We start from the raw sequence: 27,776 nt of genomic DNA, 5'->3' as shown, positions 1-27,776 counted from the left end.
AGAGTCTCTCTGCTTAATCAGCAATTTAAGTATTTATTTTACCTCCTCTCGTGCAAATTTACATCGATTGTTCGTAAAAATTTAACTAGTAATTGACCAATTATCTTCATTGATGACATTCGATAGCAATTAGAGCCAATGTCCTCAGAAATTTTATCTATAAAAACCTTTCTCTGCTCTCTGCTGGGGATTGTTACAGGAAGAATAACAATTGTTTAAGATAAGACATTAAAGTGATACCAATGAGTAGTTGAATAGCGTATACGAAGAAAACAGGATGAGGATAATTGGAAATATTTCTCAAGGTAGGGTGCATCTTTCATTTTCTTCCTAAATAAGCAAATACGCTCAAGAAAATTAAGAACGGTATAGCCATTTTTTTTGACAGATACATATGCCGTTTCATGTTGAAGTCTGTCACAAACTCGCTTACTTATATTTCTTTGGAAAGCAGATTTTTCCAAATTGTTAGCATATATTTATAAAAATCGTTTTCGAATTTAATTATTGCTAAGATCATGTATATCTATTTTTGTTTTATCTGAACACAATTATCAAGCATACTAGTTATTCCGGTATGAGAGAATCAAGGATATAATATGGCAAATTGTATAGCATCATCACCTCGAATGTTTTAAATTATGCAGACGAAAGCGTTGCGAAACGTATAAATCTGCCCTCACTTCTATAAAGCAGTTTAATTTATCTTGATAATATCAGTGTGCCACGAATTTGACAGACATTAAAAATTCCGTACCAATCACCAAATGTCTGCATATTCGAATAAAACTTGTTCGAATATAAGTTTCGCATGCGGAAGTCACGCTTCATGTAGCGCCAACACGTACCATTGTTACCCGTTTCACACACTTAAAGAATTCCTTTCAGTGATTAAATAACGAAGCGTTTCAACCTTTCTTAGAGAGAGTATACATATTTCTCTTTATGTAAAACATATTCCCTTTCATATCTTTAATAAATTATTCAAACCAAAACATGGGGACCGTTTACAGTGAATTAAAGTCACTATCAAGTGACATAATTGATAAAGATAAAAGAAACAACTACAAAAACAAAAACAACAAAGATATATTAATATTGTTCTGTTAAGAGCAGAAATTATTTTATGGCGTTTTCAGTTGCCTTATGTTATAATTAAATTGAAGGTAGTTGGTGTTTTGACCGTATTTTCCAATTGCTTTATTGCACACTGCACGTGTAACTGCCATTTCAGATGGGTGCATTTAACCTATCTGTATGTTGGCGGTGCACTTAGCCTGGGCTAGAAGGCGTGAGGTATGTTGCACATTTCATTACCCCTGATAAGCAGGCAAAATCAAACCGAGTCTCTTTTTCTTTTCTTTTTTTACGTGATATGCTCTTCGTATATATTTTATCCAAAAATAAGGTTAAATATGACAATATACAGACTCTAACGGAAGAAAACAATACTGGGGACACTTACTTACCTGAAGACTTTACGGTTTTCGACCCCCTAAATATAAATATAGTGGCGAAAAACATGGAAATGATTCTAAACGTGCATCGAAGCAGATATATTTGCAAAAACAAGTTTTCCAATGTTTAAGGAAGTAATTTAGAGGCCTGTTCTGGTTCTTCCCAGGAAAGACGGCTTCGCGTGTATCGATGCTATACACCGGGCACGTTAAAGAGCCAGACTGTCTATTAGCAAAGAGCTAGGCTATGTTAGCCGGACACGTCTGTTTCTGAAAAGTTCTCTCTGTCTGTTCTTGGGGCTTTATCTCACTCTGTCCCTCTGGTCATATCGCTCTGTGTCTGAAACACTACAAGTGAAAAACGCTAGTAATTTACTGTATGAATAATTTTCTATCAGCATCATTAGTGTAAATCTACATTGTAGATATTGTATATAGATATACAACTGATATTGTCAATCATTCAGTCAAGACCTTGGGGCTAAATATCATACGAAATAATTATGTACTTACGACATACAAGTATTATTTAGTTCTACCCGTCGAAACATCACCTGTTTGAACTAAATTTTCGCAAAAATACTGCGTGTTTATAAATGCAAGTAAAATCCATAGTTTACAGAGCATTTTTGTAAATATACTGAAATGTGACTGTTGAATACTTTGTAAAGAATTACTAAATACATGCATTTTTGTTTATAGAGTACGAACGCATTTGTGTGATTCTGATTGTGAGCGTAATTTTGATGATAAGGAATAAAAAAATCCTGTGCGTGACGTTGTGATTAGAGTGCATTGCAGTTTGATAGATAAAAGATTTCCGCCAAAGTCCAGACATAGCACTCAGATGCATTAATAAAAGAACATAACATTACCGACATATAACAAAGTACTTTTCATTACAGCATTACCATACACTATACATTGTATCAAAGTCTTTCAGTTTCACTTTAAGAAACAAAATAAAACTGGAGACAGGGCAGGGCCTTGACTAAAACTTTTAAGTAGTAACATTAAACTTAAACACTAAATTAATGATATTTACTTATACTGATTTAAGGGAAGTCATATATGAATGCAATTTTCTAGTGTTAATTTGCCCACTAAAATGGGAAAAGGCCATTTTTGATATATTCAGACGACAAGAAATGTATTTCATATTTTTCTTACTTGTGCTGTACACGAACATTTTAGTTGTCTGTAATTTTAAGAGTTATTTTATACTGATATTATTTATTGAAAAAGCTGCACTTTATTTCGCATTATCTTGATTCTTTGAGATGAAAAGTGCACAATTTAAATATGTGGAAACAGCAGGAAAAAGACAACAAAAGGTGAATAACCACCTTAAATTTTCAGTTGGGAACTTCGTAGCCTTTGAGTCACTTGTTCCTTCCCTGATACGTATGTATTCGAAACTTTGCCTTTTGCGAAGATTGTTTTTTCGTTCGTGGAAGCCATCCGGCAACAGGGAGGTTGGTAGTTCTACCCAGATGCTCATTGCATAAAACAATGCCTGAATGGGCCCCTGGGGTCTGCCTCCATCATCTAAAGCTGCAAAGATCGTCCTAAAATTGTGCCGATATGACTGTAACCAAAAAAAAAGTAAATAAAAAAAAATAATAAAAATAAAAAAATAAAAAATAAAATAACCGTTTATTCATGAAAACTCAATAAGATTTCATTAAGGTAAATCAGGCAACAAGCAGTCGCGCAATGGGACATTTTTTATGCTATAAACTATGGGCGTTGAGTTAATTTAAAGCTACTTCAAAGCAAATATGTCTTTTTATACTGTTAGAATACGACACGACTGCAAAATTAATATTTTTTAACTATATACGAATACCACTCTCAAAATAATACAAAAAGATCATGATTTATGTATCAATAGGCGACTTTAGAATTAGATTGTATTATAGGTTTAAATTTGCAAGGACTATTTGTTATAGACTCATGTAGGGCAAAATAAAAACTTGACAATCTTTAACATATCTTATAATTGTTTGAAAGACAAAATCTGAAACCCAGATGTCTAGCAGTCGTAAAATTAATAAAAGCTTTACATCTTTAAATCTATATGTCAAATTTCTCTAACGATAAATATGATAGGTAAATGAAAAAATGTCATCGCTAAAAATTAAGGTCGCAGTCATAAATAGGCATGCAATACGTAATTCTTCACTGTGGTTTAATCAAATATAATTTACTACAATACAGAATGAATAAAAGTCCTTTTAAAATTTAAATTGGGAAGTCATAATACAGGGAATACAGGGAATATTGACCTAAAAATAGACAGATGTTATTCACAATATTGAACTATAGAAAAAAGGAATCTGAGTAGGATAAAAAGGTCATGAGAAAATAAACAGAATAAGCCCTTTTTTATATATAATTCTAGTAGACCGAAAAATACTGTTTTGTGAAAAGCAGAAAGAGGGCATGGGAAACATTGTACTAAGATTTACACGGATTGTTAAAATTTGTTTGAGTCTCATTATTTGACATTGAAATAACATGTATACTTATAAGGACATCCTGAGAAGCTTTATATATATATATATATATTTCTATAACAGAAAAAGAAAAATGATCTACATCCATATCAAACAGTGGGAGTAGGGTTTTATCATTGAAAAACTTAAAACCCTTTCAGAAACTGATTCACTGTGCAAGTTCTTACTGTTTTCAGTACCGGCAAGCTTGTGTAATATTGCAGCAATGCTCTGTCGTGTTTCCGGATATATATTGCAGTAAGGAATGAAAGGCTATTGCCTTAAACTTGAATGTAGATACTGAGATACTGGGCGGATTTAGGGTCCGGCGAGCATATATATTTGCCTTTAGTGTGAATCCTACAATTATTGATCTAGTTTCGTTGCAGTGTTGATTTTTACTGCAACCAGAATATTACTCTGTGTGAGCTACATAATTTCATAATTCGATTTCTTTTTTTTTTTTTGGTACGAGTGTAGTCTTTGGTTTGATCGACGTCATTTTTAGGGCTAGCATATGTGGTAATGACCTGTATCCCCGCGGCAAAATTATGTAAAAGCGACTCTTCTATATTTATATTCGATATTAAACGTAACCTTGTTTAAAGTTTTGATAGTTTCTTAAAATTTTTATGTATACCGTTCAATGCAACAGGGCATCCAAAGGCATCTAGTTCTCAGTTGTCTTGTGGGAAATGTCTTACCCATCCGACCCGACGTAATGATGGATTTGTTGTTTGTAAGATTGCTTTTGTTTTTACTTATTCATAGTCATCAATGGGTGCAATAAAATAGGCGAATCCTGAAAAGAAATATTAGTCCAGGGGTACTTTAGGGCTGTACCGAAAATGAGCTATTTTCAGAAGAAGATTTCCTTGGTTCTTAAACGGGGAAAACGGGACAAGTGTAGGTACAAACGCGTAAAATTGGTTTTAAATTACCTTTGAAACACTGTAAGCACTTTTATATGGATAGTCCAACTTTAACCTTAGACCTTATGAAGTAATTGCACATACCACTGAGCTAAAGAGACCTCTCTGAATAAATCTAATTATGTAGCTTCCGAACGGATCACACAATCGTTACATAGTTTAGGCTGCGTTTTCTTTTAGCATGGCCTCTCGTGTTCAGTATTTATCCTTATTTTTTACTGCCTCAAATAAACGCGGCATATTATGTACAAAATGAATTAACTCTTCTACCATAGATATTCTGCTGCATTCACAAACAGTTGAATTCTCTTGCTACAGCGGTAGGTTACAAAATCATCTTTTAAGATAAAAGTGATTTCATGACTAAATTGCTTTCATGTTCACTTTTTACGAAGAAAAAAGACATTTAACCGGTCTGTAATATCTTTAAAACACAAACAAAGCCAACGAAGGCTTAGTATGACTGATAAGAAAAGTGCAGCCACGGTGCATCAGTATACATCTCAGTAGTTATAATAATAATGAGGATATAAAATGCACAATATTATTACATTTAAGCTGTATCATACATATTTCACCTGTTGGCATGTCTAACATCTTTAGATTAATTCCAATACATTCGACCTCTTACGTCAATGACAGTATGAAAAAAAATAACGTTGGAAAAGATAATCGAGTAATTAAAGAAAGAGATGTAATAAAATATGCAATATTTAGAAGTTGCAACAATCACTGTAGAAATTAACCAATATGTCTATTTTCAGAAGATGTTTGATGCTTAATGTCAATTTTTACACAAGGAAATAGCTTGGAAAGAGCGTTAAAACAAAACATATCATACTTTGCCATGTCTAAAGACTGATACAAAATATTCCTTTGTTGTCTTTTGTTGTTTACCTTTGTACTAATGAAATATAAAAGAAGTTCCTTACAAAAAATGAGTTAGTATTAGGGTTAGATCTTGTGTGCTTTTGAGCTTTTGAAATTAGAAATTTGCTTGTGTGGAACTTAAAATTGATACACAAGTGAGTAGCTTTCTGTCTGAAGATGAACTTTGAATTCGGTAAGCATTACTTTGTGAAGGTTTAATTTTCGGACTGTGCAATTCAGAGCTGAATGCTGTGATACGCTGATACTTGATTCCAATACTGAACTGAAAATAAGTGCAATTATGCTACTATGAATAACATGCGGTGAGCACCGATTCAAGAGCATAATTAGTTTTTAATATAATATATTACATTATAACACTACAACAGATGTTGCTCAAATTGAATAAACACCATTCATACTGATCCGTTAATCTACAAAATAGGGTTACTTCGTAGGCAATTGCAGCATGCGTGAAGCGTGTAAGTTATTATTGGCTGCGTACCTAGATTCTACTGGAAAAGTTCTCTTACAAAGATCGGTATAAATAGTTTGTTTTTGTTGTTTGTTCTATGACATCATGTTTAACAAAATAATACTGGGATACAAAGATAAATGGTATGTAATAGTTCACGGAATTTAGATACATTTTTCTTGTTGTAACGATATGCAATTAATTCATACTAACTAACGTGTTGACAAATAGTGTATGAATAAAATACTAGTATTCAAAATGTACAGCATTTGTGATTAGGTACGGTGCTTCTTTCTTTATTGAGGTAGTCTTTAGAGTTCTATTTGCTGAGTGTTAAACAGGATAACATACATTTAATATCTTGATGAATAGTTTAAATGTGATTCGATAAAATTGCAATATTTATCAATTAAATCCATTTGATTGCTGAAGTCGAGACGTTCACACTTTGATGAAACCGTTGTTTATCTTTTTGTTTTCAAAGCCGCTTATAATAATATGTCCGAATCGGACAGCAATAAAGTTGAAAAAAGGTGTTTTGTTTTCAAACGAAACACTAAATTTCTTAGTTAGAATATTTACAATTCGATGAACATGATTTTAAGCCAAATCTGGTAAAAAATTGATTTTGAATGTTTTGGTACCGAGAGCAAAATTAACTAAAACATAAAGAATTGGAGCGGAAAAAGATTTATATGGAACTTTAAGGACTAAATTAATTTTAATGTTTTGTTAATACATGTCTAAACCCTGCCTTATAACTTAAAGCAACTTTGGAACTTTCTTCAATATGTGCGATTTTTTTTTCGGCAGGATTTATAGAAACATGAACACAGGAATAAAATCATTTACTCCTACAGCAATCATAGTAAGAAACAGTAGCAATTAAAATGGCATTAGGATTATATTAGCCTCAATATAACGCTGGAGCAATTTTTTGAATAATTCTATGGACAGCAGGAGGCCTACGTTCAAATACATGTTAACCCAAATATATGGATATGAAAAGTTGCATGCCTCTTGTTGATAAGTTGCACGCATTTTGTTGATAACACTTTTAATATTGACTAAAACAAATTTTACATAATCACTTTTTGTAAGGAACATCAGTCCAACTTGAATTTTTCAAGAGTGTAGATAATAGGGGCGGCGCGTGCTTTTGTAACGAAAGTTGTTTTAACATTAAAAGCGAGTACAAAACCGCAACTTAACTACACATTTGAAATATAAAAGAACAAAATTTACATACTAGCTTTGAAATTTTATTTGTCAAACGTGAGCTCTTACATGACAAAAAATGCTTCGTCATCAATTTATAATAAAATCAAAACTGGTTTGATATGGCCGTGTCCGTTTTAGAATATACTTCATAGGTAAATGTGTCGTATTTTTTTCAGAATAACTCTAAATTATTTACACATTAAGGACAAATTTTATCTTTAGAGAAAAATACTTTTGCTGTAGGGATCCTTTTGATTGGTCAGTGGTAGTAAATTGGATAATGGTCGATATTTGACTTGATTTATTGATCATTTATTCTTATATTAGAAAAAAAAGAGAAATTAAACAGCAGGAACCATTACGTAACTCGTATCATTTGTAGAAGATGTAGTCTTACGTGTACAGGTCAATGAATGTAATCATATGAGCCGCGCCATGAAAAAACCAACATAGTGGGTTTGCGACCAGCATGGATCAAGACCAGCCTGCGCATTAACGCAGTCTGGTCGGGATCCATGCTGTTCGCTTTCAAAGCCTATTGGAATTAGAGAAACTGTTAGCGAACAGCATGGATCCTGACCAGACTGCGCGGATGCGCAGGCTGGTCTGGATCTATGCTGATCGCAAAGCCACTATGTTGGTTTTCTCATGGCGCGGATCATATTAAAGATGTAGAGGTTGTTTTGATCGACAAGGAAAGCTTATTTTCTATAGTATTCAAATGATGACCAGAAAATTTAAATTTTTTCATAGCGTAAAACAAGGCACAGTAATATTTTACAAAACTAGTTCTTTTGACACATTAGTGTGCTTTTTAGTATATTTGTCAATAAAACAACACTGTTAAGCCACATTATTGCATTAAACCTTTTCACATTTTATTTCATATGAAAACCTCTTTTGCTTAGAAAAAATACGGGGTTTTCTGCCTAAACGGTAGTATTAAGAAAAAAAAAATGATTACATTTTGTTGACGATAAAAATATTTCATAGATACTGATCTTGATCTCAAGAACTAACCAATGTACTAGCTTTTTGTCAGGATTGTATCAGTTATAAGCAAACTTAAAATAGGCAGCCTGGTATTGAAGTTGTGTTTCTCGTATTAGAATAAGGACAGACAACTCTTGTCAAAAATCAGCCTATCTGAAAACGATTTACCATTTTCACTTATTTAATGAAACATTTAAAGGAAAAATGTTTCTTTGCAACAATATCTTTATGTTCTTGGTTGGTTGGTTACCATCTAATCATTGAAATTGAAACGAAAACAGCCGAATGTCGTTTTTTCAAAAGTGACAAATAGGAAACGATTATTCATTTATAAAATCTATATCAATATTATGGAAATGTCAATTTTATATAATGTATATCACTCATGTGTATTTAATCGATTCGAAAGAGAGTATGTTTTGATCTGTCACTACTTTCAAAATATCTCAAAAGTGCACCACTAAGGATAAAAAGCTAAATATATGTTTACATTATAGAGCAAAGTCATATCTAAATTTTATAACGTCGGGCTCAGAGCAGTAGAAACTATCTCTTTCTTTCCGTTTTTTGTTCCTTTATCCGTTTCTTTTTAAACTCCACAATCAAATTTCTTTATTCCTCACTAATCCCGTTTTTACGCATTAACTCCATTTCTTGCTGAATCAGTCTTTCGGCGTTTGTTCCTCTTTAATGTCACTGCCTTTTTGTTTCCTTAGTCTTCATGGCATTTTCCCTCCTTAATTATTTTTTTTCTGCCTTGATCCCTTGGCGTTTTTGCTGCCTTAATTCCGTTGAATTTGTGCCTTCTTAATCCCATTGTTTTTACCTCATTAATACCAGTGCAATTTTGCCTCCTTAAACCACTTGTTTTTTTTTTTTGTCGCCTTAATTCCATTACTTTGTTGCCTTCTTTATCCCGTTCACTTCATTGTCTCCTTAATCCATTTGCTGTTTGTTAATTCAATTGCTTTGTTTTTCTTCTTTATCGCATTTTTAGCTCACCAGAGCACAAAGTGCTCAAGATGAGCTATTGTGACCGGTCATTGTCTGGCGTGCGTCGTCGTGCGACGTGCGTCGTCCGTCATGCGTCAACATTTGCCTTGTGAACACTCTAGAGGCCACATTTGTGACCCAATCTTTATGAAACTTAGTCAAAATGTTAGCCTTGATGATCTCTAGGTCAAGTTTGAAAATGGGTTATGTGGAATCAAACACTAAGTCAGTAGGCCAGATCAAAGGAAAAGCTTGTGAACCCTCTAGAGGCCGCAGTTGTGACCCAATATTAATGAAACTTGGTCAGAATAATTGTCCTGATGATTTTGCAGTCAGGTTTGAATCTGGGTTATGTGAGGTCAAAAACTAGGTCACACAGTCAAATCAAAGGAAAAGCTTGTGAACACTCTAGAGGCCACAAGTTTAACTCAATATTTATGATACTTGGTCAGAATGTTTGTCTTAAAGGGAATTCCTATAGTTTTTTTTCCTTTCATAGAATTTTTTTAAATTCACATATATGATAGGAAAATGTGTGCTGAAAACAATGAACAAATAAAAACAATAGGTCACCAGGCTTGTTTTTGTGAAAAATTGTTTTGAACACACCCACTGTTGCTGAAACTGCCAGCGATTTTTTAACATTTTCATAATTTTCTGCTTTTTTATAAATACCAACGAAAATGTACATCCAGGGAGCACAATACGGTTTTTTTCTTTTTGTATATTTTGTTATATACTTATTTGATATCATAGTCATATTTGTAATAATCTATCCTTACAATAATGGGTAAAAATGGAAAAAAAATATTGTTTCATATTTACTTTTGTGAACTTTTTTTCAATGAAAAATACCCATAGTGAACAATATTTTTTTCAATTTTGAAAAAACTCTTTCATAGAATTTTTTCCTGTTTTTCTTGTGTATAGATAATGGTATTGTGAGCATAAAAATGGCTAAAAATGTATGGGTCACCAGGCTAAATTTTATGTTAAGACCGCTGGAATACAACACCTGTTCGGACGGAAATGGCGCGAACCATGTATGTCTGCTAAAAGTTAAAAAATAGTTTTAAAAATTCTTCATTCTTTCTATAATTGAATACTAAATAATCTGAAAGGTGATATTGTCTTATCAGTACTAAGTGAATTATCTTACATTATATTAACAACACTGTCTTTGTACTAAAATGCGATGTGAAAACACAACCACAAAAATAGCAAGATACCTGTCAGGCATGATACTTGTCAATACAACATAAATCAATATTAACATTTGATTTCTGATATAACTTATCAAAAATGTTATTTCATTCAAGATTCTTCATATTTAAGGTTGTCTGTAACATGTTTCAACAAATCTTGACTTCAGTCCAGTTTTCCATAGAAAGTGTCAGCTGCGCAGAAAGATGCGCATAAAAAACTATAGGAATTCCCTTTAATGATATCTAGGTCAAGTTTGAAACTGGGTTATCTGGGTTAAAAAACTAGGTCAGTAGAACTGATCAAAGGAAAAGCTTGTGAACACTATAGAGGCCACAGTTGTGACCCAGTATTTATGAAACTTGGTCAGAATATTAGCCTTGATGATCTCTACGTCAAGTTTGAAACTGGATTATGTGGAATCAAAAACTAGGTCAGTAGGCCAGATCAAAGAAAAAGCTTGTGAACCCTCTAGAGGCCGCAGCTGCGACCCAATGTAAATGAAACTTGGTCAGAATAATTATCCTGATGATTTTGCGGTCAAGTTTGAATCTGGGTTATGTGAGGTCAAAAACTAGGTCACACAGTCAAATCAAAGGAAAAGCTTGTGAACACTCTGAGGCCACAAGTTTGACTCAATATTTATGATACTATGATACTTGGTCAGAATGTTTGTCTTGATGATGTCTAGGTCAAGTTTGAAACTGGGTTATTTGGGGTCAAAAACTAGATCAGTAGAACTGATAAAAAAAAAGCTTGTGAACACTATAGAGGCCACAGATGTGACCCAATATTTATGAAACTTGGTTAGAATAATTGTCTTAAAGATTTCTAGGTCAGGTGTGAATCTGGGTTATGTGGGGTCAAAAACTAGGTCAGGAGGTCAAATCAAAGGAAAAGCTTGTGAACACTCTAGAGGCCACAGTTTTGAATCAATCTTTATGATACTTGGTCAGAATGTTTGTCTTGATGATTTCTAGGATTTGAAACTGGGTCATATGGGATTAAGAACTAGTTCACTAGGCCAGATCAAGGGAAAAGCTTGTGAACACTCTAGAGGCTACAGTTGTGACCCAATATTTATGAAACTTGGTCAGAATGATTTTCTTGATGATTTCTAGGACAAGATCAAATCTGGGTTATTTAGGGTCAAAAACTAGGTCAACCCGTCAAATCAAAGGAAAGGAAAAACTTGTAAACACTTAAAGGCCACAATTTTGGCGCAATCTTTATGAAACTTGGTCAGAATGTTCGTCTTAATGATTTTTAGATTAAGTTTGAAACTGGGTCATGTGTGGTCAGAAACTAGGTCAGTAGGCCAGATCAAAGGAAAAGCTTGTTAACACTCTAGAGGCCACAGTTGTGACCCAATATTGTTGAAATTTGGTTGGAATGATTGTCTTGGTGATTGCTAGATCAAGTTTGAATCTGATTCATGTGGGGTCAAAAACTAGGTCACCCCATCAAATTAAAGGAAACATTTGTCTTAGAGGCCACAATTTTGACTCGATATTTACAAAACTTTGTCAAAATGTTTGTCTTAATGATTTGTAGGATAAGTTCGAAACTGGGTCATGTGGGGTCAAAACTAGGCTAGTAGGCCAGCTCAAAGGAAAAGCTTGCGAACACTAGAGGCCACAGTTGTGACCCAATATTTATGAAACTTGGTTCTTCATGATTTCTAGGTCAAGTTCGAATCTGTGTCATGACTAACTGTTGAAAAACGGTGTTAACCCCAAAACAAACAAACATGATTAACTCTGGTGAGCGATATAGGGCCATTATGGCCCTCTTGTTTGTCTTCCCTCTTAATCGTGTTGCTTTTTGCCTTCTTAATTCCATTGCATGGTTTGTCTCCTTACTTCCATTGCATGGTTTGCTTCCTTTATTCCATTGCATGGTTTGCCTTCTTAGTCCCATTGCATGGTTTGCCTCCTTTATTCCATTGCATGGTTTGTCTTCTTAGTCCCATTGCATGGTTTGCCTCCTTTATTCCATTGCATGGTTTGCCTTCTTAGTCCCATTGCATGGTTTGCCTCCTTTATTCCATTGCATGGTTTGCCTTCTTAATTCCATTGCATGGTTTGCCTCCTTTATTCCATTGCATTGTTTGCCCGCTTAATTCCAGTGCATGGTTTGCCTCCCTAATTCTATTGCATGGTTTGCCTCCTTAATTCCATTGCATTGTTTGCCCGCTTAATTCCAGTGCATGGTTTGCCTCCCTAATTCTATTGCATGGTTTGCCTCCTTTATTCCATTGCATTGTTTGCCCGCTTAATTCCAGTGCATGGTTTGCCTCCCTAATTCTATTGCATGGTTTGCCTCCTTTATTCCATTGCATGGTTTGCCTTCTTAATTCCATTGCATGGTTTGCCTCCTTTATTCCATTGCATTGTTTGCCCGCTTAATTCCAGTGCATGGTTTGCCTCCCTAATTCTATTGCATGGTTTGCCTCCTTAATTCCATTGCATGGTTTGCCTCCTTAATTCCATTGCTTTTCTTTTTCCTTCTTAATCCCATAGCTTTGGACTCTCTTGCTTTCTTAATCCCACTGCTACTTTTGCCTTCTTAATTCCGTTCTATTTTTTTTGTCTCCTAAATACTCTGGCTTTTTTATCTTCTTAATCCCCTTGTGTTTTTTGCTAAAATCTCAACGGGTTCCAGGTGAGTTATCAGTATTTGATTACCATGTGTGTAATAACTGATATTAGATAGAAAATAACAAAACTGAAACATGATTGCTCAGTGTGAACGCATATTGCAAAAGCTGTAGCCCTCAGGGTCAAGTGGTGGCAATTAGCTGGCAGTCACATGGTTAACTTCGCTGGCAATCACATGGTTAACTTTGCTGGCAATCACATGCCCTTCATCGCTGTGAGGTCGAAACCTTTCATGGAGCGTAGAGATATCTCCATTCAGTTGACTTACGACAGGTGTGTGGTTCCTACACGTGAAAGCTGGGTAATGGTAACGTTGCAATACTGAGCATCTTGGAAAATTTTACATGACATTCTAGTATGGGCCTTTCCATGTGCCTAAATTTTGCCAACTCAAGACTATTTATTAATGCAATTTCTATTCGCAATTCATATTTTTTTTCCGTTTGATATGCCGCTCTAAATCGATTCTCAAACAATGTCATTGTTTGGACTAATATGGTCAGTGTTTGGATTAAAGGATTAAATTTCAGTCATTTTTTATTCAAAAGCTCTGTGATATTTATGAGAGGATAAAGGTAGTGACAGATCAAAACATATTAGATAAAATGGTACGTTATTGAATGTTACTTCATTAAATAATAAAAGATTTTTCCTTCAGTACACATGATATGATAATTACATGCTGATTATTTATAAAATAGTGTCATAAAAAGATAACATTTATTCTTGAAGTTCGTGAAAAATGTAAAAATGCATAAAACGGATAAAAATATTTAAATCAAACTGCAACAAATAAATAAACGAATGAATAGATAAACAAACAAACTAATAAATGAATGAATAAATAATTTGAAGTAAGTAAATAAATAAATAAATACAGTTCATTTTAAACACACTCGAGGATGAAAGCATTACATGTCACGTTAGATTGTCGTTACAGATGAGCTGACAAGTACGGTGCACGTACTGTTTTATTTTATTTCAAGACTGAAACAGATATATTGTATCTGCAACGTACTGTTTATAGGTTTACATTTCGATGACAATTCATTTCTCCATTGTCGGGTTAAGGATTATTAAGGGATATAGGGGCTTTACGATAACAATCTACAAACACTTTATGTGTTCTATGTTGTTAACTTACTATTCATTCTGCTTCAGTATTTAAACGGACATTATCCCTAAAAGCAATACCGGATTTGATGGTGACGGGTTATAAAAATATTTAACAAAATAAGGTAGAAGGGCACGAATTTATGTTATTTTCTTCTTTCATTATATAATCTATAGTGCGATCTTTAAATCTTTAATTAATATTTCCCGTTGTAAACGTAGAATGAAAAGGTGGTTTTGATAAATATGTCAAAGAGACAGCCTCTTTGAAATAACAATAGTCGTATTTCCCATTGAAATATTAGAGTATGTATTGAGTCAATATTTACGCAACAATTTATTTTTTCTCGTCTATAAGACGGCAGGAGACTAAGCAAAAGGTTTCAAAAGTTTCTTTACAATACCAATTGATTCTTTATGAATATTTAAATGGTCTATCACTTAGTTCTGTTCGGGAGCTCATTATCCTGTAAAAAAGCGTATAAAAAGTATGTATTCAGATAAGTAGGCATTGAAGTTTCGAGCAAGTTTCAATATACCTTGGGCTCATTATCAGACATATAACATACGTTACTGGCTCAGCAAGGGCTTTTTCTCAAGTATTTTTTCCCTAATTTTAAGGTCTTAAACATTTTTCTCAATCAATATCACCTGCAAGTAGCTGTCTTGTTTATTTCTCAGACAGCAAAATTAACTTTAATTGCTGTTAGAACGAAGCACAAAACCAAACTCCAATAAAGGTTGTTAAAAGCTGTTATTATAATCAGTTATAGAAGTGGCAGTATGGAAGAGATAACGTCCATTTCTCAAAGTAGATCGCGTGCTAAGTGATGAATAAGGGCATATTCCTCTGCCACTTAGAATTAACAATGATTGATTATAAGGTAAAATATTTTGTTTTGGTGGTATTTTGACCTTCCGCCATTTTCAACTAATTTACGATGCCATATAAAACTAGAATGAGTACGTCAGCTTACAAAATGTTTAAAATGCCTTTCAATTATTGGATGTGCGATGAATATGTAAGATACTCAGCATAAGCTAAAGTGCAAATTATTTTGAATTCAAGCAAGAAAAGATCTCTATGTTTTAGACTCTGGCCGGAATATAATCAGTGCGTGACTGACGTCAATACCGTATTAATCCATCAGACATTTATTAGATATAAATTACGAAGCAATCTAAAAATAAAAAGTAAATTAAATTGAGGGTCCATGAATGCACTGAGCACAATAAACGCAACTACAGTCACACCGTGTAAACAGAATCACCTGCAAACCACCTCGAAGTAAAGATAAAGGAAATATATATGAGACATTTTAGCAGAAATGCGTTATTACAATATAAGCTGTATAAACTACACACTTTAGAAATATGATTATTTTTCTTGCTATAGCCGGTAATATATCTATATGTCGTCTGCTAAGTACCTACGTATCGTCCTACAGATAACCGATATCATTTTAAGCAAATGCCCTCTCCTTTATCGATTTCCAATGTCCACGTGCATTACGTGCTTTTCATGTTTAAATATCTACCAGTCGCTCTACACGGTCCAAAATGTGTATATGAAATTTGTGTGATCAGTACACAGTGAAAAACATAAAAATATCCTGTTTCCACAAGTACACACTGTATGACGCTAGACGAGAGAGGGTGTGCCATCGGAATGGCCCAGAGTGGCATATCAAACCATGAGGTACATGCTTAAACATGTTTTATATGAAATAATATTCGAAAACTAGTTGAAACGAAAACAACATTCGTGTGCTACCGTGCTACCGTGGTGTTCAAAGTCTCATGACTCGAATCCCATTGAACACCTGTAGGATGAACTTGGGCGAAGAGTCAGGAGTTTTGAGACCCGTTCCTCGCAATCTCTATGAACTACAAAATGCTGCTGTAAGAACACTCTTCCACAGGGGCCTATCCAACCGTTCATTCGATTCATACGTTCCAGGTGTACAGCCGGTGTTAATGCTGTCGGAGTGCAGACGAGATACTAAGAACTCGGATTGTGTGACTTCATTTGTGGTGGGGGGGGGGGGGGGGGGTGTACTGTTCAAATTGTTCACGCTTCAATAAATTTGCCATTTTACGTAAATGTTTCATGAATTACTTTTATTAAATATTTGATCTATATAGTGTCCACATTTTGTTGCAAAATGTCCAAAGGTTAGCGAGATGTATCCATAATTGTAGGTGTGGAGTTAGACCTTTTGCTGAGTATATGAAGGGTATTTAAGAAGTTCCTATCGAATAAGTAAGCCAGTGTAGCATAACACGAAAAGTGAGATATGTAGAGCTTTTTTTCTGTTGTGTAAAGTGCTGTTATTTTCATATATTGCTGATATAGAATTATGACTTATTTCATATCTTAATCTTTAAAAAAATAGTTTACTCTTACATATTATCATAATTAAATTCAGAAAAGGTGAACTTTTGAATAAGCCAGAATTGCCACGTGTTTCAGTTATAATACTTGCATTTTATGTCAAATATTATTTTGTAAGGCAAAACATATATCTTCTATACATATTGCAACACATTTGTGTCGTTAATGCCCCCCCCCCCCCCCCCACTTGAAATTCAGCGAAACTGGCCATTTTCTAAAATTTTGCATGAAAAAAGGATGTTTTATATTGATCAAAGCTTGTACAGTAATAAATCTCATGACTTTATCGGTGATTATAATGGACCATTCTATACAGTAAAATAATAATAGAAGGAGTTTTCTTTACACCCTTTATATCTTTTCTAAAACAATGTATTTTCGGACACTTACTCAATAGTACTAATTACTAACTATTTTATAATACCACATGATCTCTTTTTTTTCTATGTCGTATACCGGGTACAAATGGTATTGTACAGGACAACTTCTGTTTCATTCAATATAATTCAACTTGGGTGTTTTTATTCATCAACAGATGTCACTAATAAGCAGTTTACGCTTGTTGATCCTAAATCCACAACAAACAGCTGTAAAAAGAACTCATTATTCTTTAAGGTTAATTCGGAAATATGTTTGTGTTTCCGCTATGGACGCAGTAGATTTTAGAATAATTTGGGTTTAGAGGGCGTGGAGGGTGGCATGCATTTCCGCTACCGCCCACGAACAGGCTTAGTCAAACCGAGCCTGCAACATTTTCGTTTTTGTCGTGTTGAGCGACCTGTGGAGTTTCCACTTTTTCTATTTTATAATGAATGCCCGAAGAAGTCTGGAAACCTCAATGTACAAAAATGAGGCAGCAGGGTTTTATAACAGAATTTTGATATGGTGTGTTGTGTTCAGGTCGAAAGAATTTTGTGGCATGTGGCAATGAAACGCCGAATGATATTTTGTCTTGTAAAGTCCACGAGAGTCGAATCATCCCAGATCAAGGTACAGTTATGATAACAATTTTATCATAAACCTCTACCCACTTCTTGAACATACTCTATGAAATTATTTATTATCATAAACATCGATGAGGGGCAAGTGATTAGAAGTTAGCGACCTTAACAACTCGGCAACGGAGACCCTCTCAGAAATGATGATTCAGTGACTGTAACTATTACAAACTTAAAAAGGCATAAATGGATATAATTTTTCTGACTACACGTAATGAAAGAATCATGTAAAACGCTTGGAAATTCCTCTCCAATTGTTTTTTAGGAACGTATATAACTTCGAAACAACTATCGTCAAATTGACCCTTTACAATAACACCTAAAATGAAATTGTTCCATCAAATAGCCGCCGTTGTTGGGATTGTTTTCTCACGCATAAATAATGAAACAAAAATATGTAAAAACTTCGTTAACCTTTCTCTGGAGTGAAAAATTGAATATAAAATGATTTCAAAAGCATTATTATCTAATGTTACTCTCTAAAATCAGTAAAAATGGTATTGATCCCTCAAAAGACATGTCTACCATATGGTGTGCATCAAAACTGATCAGGACAATTATACAGACGTTGCACTAATGACAACATGTCGCAATGGGTAGGACATAATTTTCTAAATAATTATACGTTCTGTTCTACGAAACCGTAGAAAAGTCTGAAATCAGAATTCAAAAATGATAATTATAGAAATAATCATGTAGTAACCATATACAAATATAGATCAACCAATATGTATCCATCTAAACACAAGGCTGCCATACGTTGAACTTTTAGTTTCTATAAATTTAGACTGAAGCTTAAGACACTTCTTTCTTGTTGTATTTGTTTGATTTATAAATAACTGTGTTTTTGCTGCTCTGTGCTTCCGAGAAATCTACCCTTACCTATTATCTTCTATAGAAACCCTCAACAAAATAGTCCTAGCTACGGCCTCCTCAAACTCCTACCAAGCCAAAGGTAATACAAATAAAAAAAAAGCAACTGTGACCTGTTTGGGATGAACATGGCCGTAATGTTATTTCTTGGCGGGAAAGGTTTTGTATTATTATTTTGACTTAACCGAAGCCGTACCGACGTTGATGTGCATTATAAGTTACTGCAAATATTTCCAAATTTTATCTATAGAATTGATACTACACTGTAAATAAATATAAAGAGAACGCCCTCCAGACTAGTTTACTGTTTCGTTCTTGCATGTTTGAATTCGGAGGTAAATAATAATAATAACAACAAATAGCGTTTTGTTATGCTTAACTATAAGGATTTTTATGACATCCAGTTTATGTTAGTTTATTTTTCATAACTACAATACGGATACAACAAATTGGCTCCATTCTCTTTGTTTCTAAGTCAAACCGGAATAACAAGAGAATATTAATGAGAAGACCTCATAAGATGATGTCAATGGTATTCTTTTCCAAAACAGATGTTACAAATGTTGAATTAAACGCTCGTTGATATTGATCCTTAATCCGCAAAAACAACTCTTCTAATCCTAGAGGTTAATTGTAACATACGCTCTCTCGTTTCTATTACAGACCAAGTTGTGTGTAGAATGTATTGTGGGATACTATACGCTTGACGCGAGAGAGAGTGCTGATGAATGAATGCGGCTAAAAGCCAATAACTTTATATGTGATACAAGGAGATGTAAGTACAGCAACTTATTTACAATGTTGGCAGGAAGTTTGGTGGATTTCTGCTAGTAATAAAACTCTATTTTTATTTTGTTATCTAGATAAAATAGCTATTGTAATGGAAAAATGCATGTGTATGTATTGACGATACTTATGCATGTTTTCTGTCTATGTTCTACAAACGTGGAAACTTAAGTAAAACTGTGTATTAAGATAATAAAAAAAAAGGAAAGGAAAACCACAACATCGAGTTTTAAGACGTAAATGTACGCAGAAAAGTGAATCTGTTATAAAGCATAACAAGACAGTTAGCAGGCTTGATGAAATTTGCTATTTAGCCTGAGAAATCTTTTGAAACTTTCTCATTTACTAACCCTGTGTCTCAGACTACATGTAATTAGGGAGGATATTGATTACTTCAAACACGTTTATTTTGATTGTTTGTGATAAAACAGTTGTACTACCAACTTTATGTAACATGGTTTGATTTACCTTCTAATTACGCAAAGTGGCGCCATTTTTCTGTTATTTGTGAGCCTAATTTATCTTTATTTTCTAATGTTGTTTTTTATGTGTATGCCTCTACATCATTTATATTATATACATCATACAACATAGAATATAATATGCAGTGCTCTTCATATATAAATTATAAGATACTGCATGTATTATGGCGTAGAGCACGTGTTAAAGAGACTTAATACACGTGGACGATTACTACTTTAGCACCATTTTAGTAGAATCATAGCTCTAAAATGTATTTTTTGAAAACTGTATTTTTGCATTTTAGTTTTTACCGAAACTCTTAAAAGTTACTTTATAAGAGAACTTAGACTGAAATTCAAAAGTTTAAAGCTATTGCATTTGAGTAAAATATGTAACCTTTACAGAATATCGTCATTATCATAGCGGAACTCAATAAGATACTAACTCACAAAGCACTACTTTTATAATATATACAGAAGTACGTTTAATGCCAGTGTAAATGCTACATCCAGATATTTCAATAATTACTGTTGTCTGCTCGAACCTTTTTAATAATTACAAAAATCACACACATTTTAAAGGTATATAAATTGCAAAAGTGGGAAATCACAATTAATTCTAACAATATAACAGTTTTGTTAAAAGATTATTATGATGGGATTAATTGTTTCCTTACTTTTCTTACACAAAAATCACACACACACAAAAAATGCTAAATGATAGTTGGCAGAATTTTTTTTCAAGTTTCTTTTCAATAAAAATTTTGTACATGAACATTGTAAATTTTTTTTTAAATTAGGCGTTTTCCCATTTCACGTATTGTATTATATTATTAAACTTGCTTGAGATTTTAGAATATTTTTTTACAGAAATCGGCGACTTGATTTATGTATATATTCTAAGATGAAATGAGCCGTGCCATGAGAAAACCAACATAGTGGGTTTGCGACCAGCATGGATCCAGACCAGCCTGCACATCCGCGCAGTCTGGTCAGGATCCATGCTGTTCGCTTTCAAAGCCTATTGGAATTAGAGAAACTGTTAGCGAACAGCATGGATCCTGACCAGACTGCGCGGATGCGCAGCTGGTCTGGATCCATGCTGGTCGCAAAGCCACTATGTTGGTTTTCTCATGGCGCGGCTCAAATATAGATAATCTTTTACGTTATCATTACTTGTTGAAATAATCAGCAGCTTCAGAAATACGATATCAGCTTGATATTCTGAAGTCTTGATATTAAGACATCTTATACATTAAAATATCAATTCGAGGTATACATTTTATTGATTTATTTCAAAGTGTTTTATGTGAATTCCTATATTTTTAGACGTTTTGCCAAACAATTAAAATAAGTGTGTTTTGATGTTACCTGTAGTATAGAAGTATATCAAATTTGTATACAATTCCAATATTCTTTCATTAACACGGAAGTTGCAACTTTTGAATGTTGAGTTGTAATCTTATTTGATATTGATCATTAAGCCACTGAAAACATCATAAACAAATAAGGCATATAAAGAAAAAGGAAAGCAGAAAATGAAGAAATATAAAGCAATAGGGAAAGAAAAAGAATGTAATAACGAAAATCAAAGCAAATGAAAACCAAATTCCTTGGTCATAGAGATGTATGTCCCTGTTTCCCTCGTGTGATACTGCACAATAATATTGTTATGCTAAGCCTAGTATAAGGCAGACAAGGCACTTGGCTGGAAAATGGTTAGTGTTGTTATATTTTCTGGTTCTTTGGGATAACGGAGTCCATTCAATACCGATATAACAGAGCGCCACTTAAGGCGCTGGCAGGGGGACGTGAGAGGTATTGCACTTTCCATTACCTCTCACGAACAGACTCTGCTATTATTCTGCTTGGTTACATTCTTTGCTTCCAAAGGATCTTCTTGTAGGTTTTATGATTTTATTGTATTTTCATCAGTCAATGAACTTTCATTCATATTGATATCTGTAGGAAATTCAACAAGAAGAGTGGTAGATTGAATGACTGTCACCAGCGTTGGTATAAACAAAAACCAATAGTTCAATATATGACACAATATGTGATATGCATTATAAACTCTAACATTGGATAAGATTTTGAAAGTATTTTAGTAATTTAAGATCTTCATTATTTGTTCGTTAAAGACAAATGCTAATTTATCATTGTGAAAATAAACAATAACATAAGCTACACCTAAAATACTTTAGACATACCTTGATAACATTACACAAAACTCTCTAGAGCAGTATTGTAATAAGTATGAAACGCTCGCTATAGATGTAGCAAGTAAGTCAACTAAAAGCTGTGTCGTTTTATTGTGCTTTCTCATTAGAATTAACCGAGATTAGGATGTTTATTATCGCAATGATAGTTTTCATGTTTTTGTTATGACGTCAAGAACCATGAGAAAACCAACATAATGGCTTTTCGACCAGCATGGAACAAGACCAGCCTGCGCATCTGCGCAGTCTGTTCAGGATCAATGCTGTTCGCTTTCAAAGCCTATTACAGTTAGAGAAACCGTTAGCGAACAGCATGGATCCTGACCAGACTGCGCGGATGCGCAGGCAGGTCTGGATCCATGCTGGTCGCACAGCCACTATGTTGGTTTTCTCATGGCACGGCTCAAATCAAGAAATCTGTTCTTGATGCTACCTCAATAAATCAAGTTTACGTATTCAACTAAAACGTCTTTGCTGTTTACTTGATTTGTGTTATTAAACGTATTTATGGCCAAATGCATATACTTTGCTGACTTAAAATTTGAAGAATTAATATAATACTGCATAATTTATTCCGTTATATTTCTACCATGTTATTCATTAAAACGCTATATTTGTATTTACATTATGTAACTATACGCATTGCGTATTCAAAGATAAAGAGAGAAATCCCTTTAGTATCAATTTGAAAGTTGATTATTATTGTTTAAAATTTTAGGGGAAATAGCTTTTGGCATTCATTATCTTTTGTAAGGGGTTTCCTTGGAACAAAGGGTACTTTTATTTTTAAATTTTAAAAACGATATAAATTATAACTTTATAAATACTAAGTGTATACTAGGTTACTGTATTTAAAATAATTTACATTAAGTGTGATATCTTTAAGAATGTTGTAAATCATATAAGATTTATATGACATAGCAGAACGAATGTATTTGACACCGTGATTCTCATAAATAATTTTGACAATTATGAATAGTTAAAATTCGTTCTACATTTATTGCATACAAACTTTCAACCCGCTTTTAAAAAAATATTTAAACACATAATGAGAACTTAAGAGGGAAAAAAGTTCAATATCAAACGCCATATCGTGGGCGAACACGTTTTATGCATTTGGGCATATATATTTTGTTGCAAATATCTATTCTATGTTGTTGAAACATATTGATCTCAGTGCCATGACAATCCATTTTTCTACAATCAATATATGATTTTTTGTCCGCAGTGAATATGGTGAATGTCAATGTTAAGAATTAAACTGAGACATATGTAAATCTTGCAATAATAATATTTTATCATGGTATTGCTACCTATAATTTCACATAGCATCAACAGATTTTGACTGAGTGTTCTTCTTCAAATAATACCAGATTATGTCGACCCTCAGTGAGTTGTGCTTCCAACGTCTGAAACTTTGTATTTCGAGCTGAATAATATATTGTTGCAAGAAAACAAACTTTTAACATCAATCAGTAGCTACTTTGTCTAAAAACACCAGTTTATATAATATGCTTTTAAAACAACTTTGAGGGCTAACAAAATCGATGTTGCTCACTAGAGACCTGGAGCGGTCTTCTGCGCATATCAGGAAGTGATTATCAGTCAGAGCGCAGCGTAAAAGTACGCAAATTATTGCATGTCCGCATGCATTTAGTGTATAATATGTATAATATACTTAGGGTAAGAATTACCATGGTTACAAAATATATACCAGTACATTAAAGATACTTATCATTAAAATCGCTTGAATCGGGTATATACCGGAGTCTGTAACTTATCACAATGTCTGTTTTAGTCAAAGTCGCAAAAATTATCCTCCTTACTGACCTGTTTTAACAGGAATAAAACTGTAGCATGATTGTTTTACGGCGTTTTCATTATTGGACACGGATAGAAGATTATAGAAGGAGTGTTTTACTAAAATCTTTGCGCAATATGGGTAGTTTTAACCTCAGCTACTGACTGTTCCTATACTTGTATTATTGCCATTTCAGTTATTATATATGTGAAATTTTACTGTCGAGACAAGTAGACTTGGCATTAAAGACATTATAAAACTAGTATACATGTATTATCTTTAAATGAAAATCCATTTATGTTACATTATCTTAATAAAACCTTTATATACAGTTTGTTGTTTCAATTCTAAAATACTTTTGACTTTGTTTTGACTTTTCCAAAGTATTGAATATAATGTCAGCAAAATGCTGCACATTTACTTAGTTTTATTGAGATTTATCACGGCGTGATATTTTTTATCTTTCTGTTTTCGTTTCGGTACTTTTGGCTGTCCTGTATTAAAGTGTTCGTCCTTACACTATTTACGCGCACGGATATCTGTCGTAACTCATTTTAAGTAAAGAAGGAGTTACTACAAAATTTTCTGTTAGTGCTTTAAATACTTCTGGCGGTTAGAATGAGATAAGTTGTCCGTTAAACAGATTTAAATTCCATGTATCCTTCCGCTGCAGACCAGCGGTACGTGTTAATTGCTGTAGTGAAGCTGTTGTATGCTCTCTGGTGTATTACCAGGTGTGTTTATAGTCTTAGTTTCCACAATACCAGCACCTGCAGGTGAAGTGAATATGTAACGTTCGAACGATTGCTTAAGTGCAGGTGTATGTAATATATAATACTATTCCAAATGCTGTTTGTGACACATTTTATATCGGTGTGATTGATTATGAAAATAGCAGGTGTAGTTCAAAACTAATAGAGTATGGAGCCTTAACAATACTTAAAAATCGTTGTTCAAGAATTATACTTTACAGGAAGTTCATTGTATACGTAGACATAAATAGTGGCTTATTGCGAAACTAGTTTTTGTCCAGTAATTAGCACGTATAGCCGTTTCCTAAGTGTAAAGGAAATGCCGAAGTTTATTTTTAGCGAGAGGGTCGACATAATCTGGTATTACGAACACTTTAGTCAATGTCTGTTGATGCTATGTCAACTTATAGGTAGCAACTCAGGGCAGGGCATAGTTTCTTATCTATTTATCTATATATTAGTGTAGACTATAAAAAATCTTCTTGTCAGAAACTTTTGAACAAGTTTTAAGAGAGTTCTTGGGCAATCGTTTTAGCCAATTAAATAAGCAATTTCAAATTATTCCGATTTGTCAAAGAATATTGCTGCCGAAGAAATGTACAGAAAAATGGTTAAACAAGGTCTCTTCGTCATAAATATTGAGAGTAAAGTTAGTTAAAAGATGCGCGCTTTTTATTGCTTTCTCATTAGGCTTAACAGAGACTTTATGTTTATTCTAGGATTTTTATTGCAAACAATGGTTTCTACTGACGTCAGGAAATTAGGAAATAGACACTTAATGTAAGCTCGCGAAATTAAGTGTATTCAAGTTTCTGGTTTTGCTTGATTCGTACGAGTTAAAATCATGCGGATTGTCTTGTGTCTTTTATCTGTAATACGTTATATTTCCTATATAGATAACCCATATAGAATGCTAAAAAAAGGTAGATGTCTTTGAAGCTAAGATAATTATATTTAGTTTTAGTAAAAAGGGACATGTCTTAAGCTCAAAAGTGTCATACAACGTTTCTCGAATAAAAATGATTTTACACTCGAGAAAAATGACTACGGAAAATGTTACTTTTATGATCTTTTTATGTTGTTTTAAAATTGATATTAGGATATGCCATGCAAGCACAACGCTTGAAACATTCACTCAGATATATCAACGTTACTCAAAGTTTAGTATCAGATAGAAATATTTGTTTAACATATTCTATCCAAAGGTTTTATGTTCAAAATGATGTAGGCAGTAGCAACAGATCCCCTGCTTATTCCAAGCTGATTTTCTTTTCAGAAACAAAAATGCCGCATGTACTTTACAAGGTAGTTTTCTGGGCATTGAGGCGAATCTTGATAAATAATTCAAAATATTGTAGGAGGAGGACATTAATTAATGTCATTGCTATCAAACTGCCACTCAAGTCGAAAAAGAAAATTACACAAGGTTATGTCGTATATCGCTTCACATCCCACGGCCAATCATAGAATATATCTTTGTTTAGAAGTATATAGATTGTTTTATATTGAAGTGATTTGCTAAACGTAAAAATCTTCTTGTATCTGTAGTAGTTTATGTTGAAAAAGTACAACAATTATTGACTAGTTTCATAAGTAGAATTTGGCTTCACACACTATGATCCATTTTCATGATAGTATCAAATTAAAGTTGTTCAGAGTTTTGAAATATTAGATAGTTTTAAAATGTTGTTGTCGATCAAGCAGTTATATTGTTGTGTGCTCCGGGTACAAATTGCAATACTTTTCATTTAAATATGCTTACCAAAATTTCCTTATTCAACAAATAATATGATGAAATATGCATATGATATAATTAAAATGGTTATTTTCATAATTTAAACTTTCATTATATTAAATTTTACAAAATATAAACATGTAGCTTACAAAACGCTTCAATAGTTCGTTGTGTTCACATTAAAAACACATATTCTTAATAGACGTTTTTCTTGAGAAATTTGTTATTGCGTAAAGTTGTCAAATATCATAACTTGATTAATATATCAAAACAAAGTATGCAATCACTGATAAATTTGAAAACGTGTTAAAAGATATTTTTCATTATTTTTATTATGATAATGATTAAAAAAAGTAGTTTATTGAAACTGTTGTGTACCTTTTATGTGCTCTAGAACTAGAACTAGAATTGTTTAGCACGAATTCCTATGTTGATGACCATTTGAAGCTGTTTTAAGAATTTAACGTTTTTAGATCATCTGATTTTTTTGAAAGAAAGAGATGAGTTATTGTCATCACTTGATCGGCGTCGGCGTTGCCTGGTTAAGTTTTATGTTTAGGTCAGCTTTTTTCCTTACCTATCAAAGCTATTGCTTTAAAACTTGCAACACTTGTTCACCATCATTAGCTGACTCTGTGCAGCAAGAAACATAACTACATCCTGCTTCTTGCAAGAATTATGGTCCCTTTTGGACTTAGAAAATATCAGATTTTTTGGTTAAGTTTTATGTTTAGGTAAACTTTTCTCCTAAACTATTAAAGCTATTGCTTTGATTCTTGCAACATTTGTTTACCAACAAAAGCTGACTCTGTACAGCAAGAAACATAACTTCATCCTGCTTTTTGCAAAGAATTATGGCCCCTTTAGGACTTAGAAAATCAGATTTATTGGTTAAGTTTTTTGTTTAGGTCAGCTTTTCTCCTAAACTATCAAAGCTATTGCTTTAAAACTTGCAACACTTATTCACCATCAAAAGCTGACTCTGTACAGCAAGAAACATAACTTCATCCTGCTTTTTGCAAGAATTATGGCCCCTTTTGGACTTAGAAAATATTACAAGTTTTGTGTTTAGGTCAGCTTTTCTCCTAAACTATTAAAGCTATTGCTTTGAAACTTGCAACACTTGTTCACCATCAAAAACTGACTCTGTACAGCAAGAAACGTAACTTCATCCTGCTTTTTGCAAGAATTATGGCCCCTTTTGGACTTAGAAAATATCAGATTTCTTGGTTAAGTTTTGTGTTTAGGTTAGCTTTTCTCCTTTACGGTCTAAGCTATTGCTTTAAAACTTGCAACACTTATTCTCCATCAAAAGCTTACTCTGCACAGCAAGTATCATAA

At 33.4% G+C, this 27,776-nt stretch overlaps 1 protein-coding gene across 12 annotated transcripts in view; it reads left to right on the top strand.

Moving 5' to 3' along the window:
• Window positions 1-27,776, top strand: part of LOC123554864 (acetylcholinesterase-like) — a 183,351-nt gene that overhangs the window by 100,077 nt on the left and 55,498 nt on the right. For 8 of the 12 annotated variants that reach the window (XM_045345237.2, XM_053547635.1, XM_053547637.1 and 5 more), the window contains one exon: window positions 19,345-19,456. The exons of 1 other annotated variant lie outside the window; for it this stretch is intronic. The gene's annotated coding sequence lies outside the window, so the exon portion shown is untranslated. Of the gene's footprint in view, window positions 1-6,262; window positions 6,376-19,344; window positions 19,457-27,776 lie in introns of those variants that run through there. 3 more of the 12 variants (XM_053547632.1, XM_053547638.1, XM_053547642.1) reach the window with 3 other exon arrangements.

This window comes from Mercenaria mercenaria, chromosome 7 (genome assembly GCF_021730395.1).
Source record: "Mercenaria mercenaria strain notata chromosome 7, MADL_Memer_1, whole genome shotgun sequence".
NCBI classification, from domain to species: Eukaryota; Metazoa; Mollusca; class Bivalvia; order Venerida; family Veneridae; genus Mercenaria; species Mercenaria mercenaria.
This window is presented reverse-complemented; position numbering and strand designations above follow the sequence as displayed.